We start from the raw sequence: 1863 nt of genomic DNA on the forward strand, positions 1-1863 counted from the left end.
AGAGAGAGAGAGAGAGAGAGAGAGAGAGAGAGAGAGAGAGAGAGAGAGAGAATATGAATGAGAGAGAGAACTGAGAAATGTCTAGAAGAATGGTTTTCCTGCTCTGGCTTCCTTTCTCTGGGATCAGGTCACCGGTTTATGGTAGACACTCTAACACATCCCTGCCCAGGTATGGCAATATTGCCCAAGCTTCTTAGGAACACCAGGGAGTATCCCACAGCCAGAGTAGAAAGGTTGCTGGGGCCTACACCATTTCCACCTCTGAATACCTGCCCCTGCCCCTTCTCCCACCTCTTCAGTCATTGGAGTTAACACCCAGCAGCCACTAGGCCCCAGTCCTAGTACCCTATTGCTTACCCCCCTGTCAGAACCCTGCAGCCTGCTCCTGCCTCTTCTCAGACCTTAGTGGCTAGCTCCTGGGGGAAAGACCTGGAGCTGTAGGATGGTGGGCCCAGCAGGCCCTGGAGAGCCACGATGAATTCAGTCCTCTAGAATCTGTTGCTACCTGCCCTGAGAGGCTAGTGCTGTGCCCACAGCAGGGTCCTGTGAGAATCCATTCCTGAGAGCCATTCTGGATTCTGTTATGGCCATGAGAATTTGGCTCTCTAAGCCTCAGTTTCCCTAATTATAAAGTAAGAATGTCAACCTCTAGCGTTTGGAGGGTGCGGTAATACAGGGAAGGGTGCATGAAAAACCCAGGCAACAGCAGGATGAGCACAAAGCAGCGCCCAGGAAACAGCAGGAATAGATGTAGCAGTGCAATGGAGTTAGCACTGCAAACCCCTGGCCACGCCCATGGAAAGGGAGCCCATAGGGGCAGGCTTACCCAGTCTCAACCAGTCAGAACCTGGGGTGGAGCCTAGGCTGCCAGGCTGGCCAGTCACAAGCACCAGGCCTGGTCTTGGAGCACTTGGAGGCTTTCCAGAAAGTTTAACATGCAGGGAAACACTGGGTTCAGAATACAAAAGGAAGACAGGAAAACCAAGGTGCATCAAGATGTAATGAATGGGTCTATGGAAACTAATATAATGTCAATTTTTAAATTTAAAATATAACTTCCTTGTATTTGTAAATGATTTGTGGTGTACTTTTTTTTCATTTCAAGTTTTTCCTATTATACTAATGGGTCATACATAAGTTAACTATTTTTATATTAAATGAATTTTGTAGCCCCAAAGGTCCAACCAAGTCTTTCCAGTGCTTTCATAGAGGAGAAATAAAAATGAATGATGCATGAGGGTGAATGAAACACTAACTCACTGCCACAGGGTCTCCACAAGAAAGGGCCAGAACCCCTGGCAGCTGGACCACCAGGGCTTTGACTAAGAGGCACAGGGAGGGCCCATCCTGGCCTCACATAACTGTGGGGTCCACCTTCCTGAAGGTTATTCCTGAACCCTAGGGGCTCTGCTGTACTCTGTGTACTGGCGGTAGAAGTCAACAACGCTATCAAACAAGGTTCCCTTGTGAGCCTAGAAAAAAGCATTGACTCCTATTCTTTGGAGCTAGAGATGTCAGGGATAGGGTCCCCCTCTTACCTCCTCCAGCTCCCTCTGCAAGTGCTGACAACTCTGACCTCTCAATTCAGCACGCTGTTAGCCTCACCCCAATCCTACCTGTGAAAGGCACCCAGTTTTAGTCTGGACTGACTCTTTCCTGGCCCTGCAGAGCTTCCAGGGCCTCTGCCCTGTTGTCTGCCATCTCTGTGCCAGCTCTAATCTCCTCCGGCCACTCCACGCCTCTGTGGGACCTTGAAAACTGGGGCGTGACCACTGGGTCTGTCTGTGCTGGGATTGTGTCTGGATTTAGGGTGCCAGTCACAGTGGGGTGACCCCTGTATGGAAACACACACACACACACACA

This window comes from Microtus ochrogaster, unplaced genomic scaffold (genome assembly GCF_000317375.1).
Source record: "Microtus ochrogaster isolate Prairie Vole_2 unplaced genomic scaffold, MicOch1.0 UNK5, whole genome shotgun sequence".
Classification (NCBI taxonomy): domain Eukaryota; kingdom Metazoa; phylum Chordata; class Mammalia; order Rodentia; family Cricetidae; genus Microtus; species Microtus ochrogaster.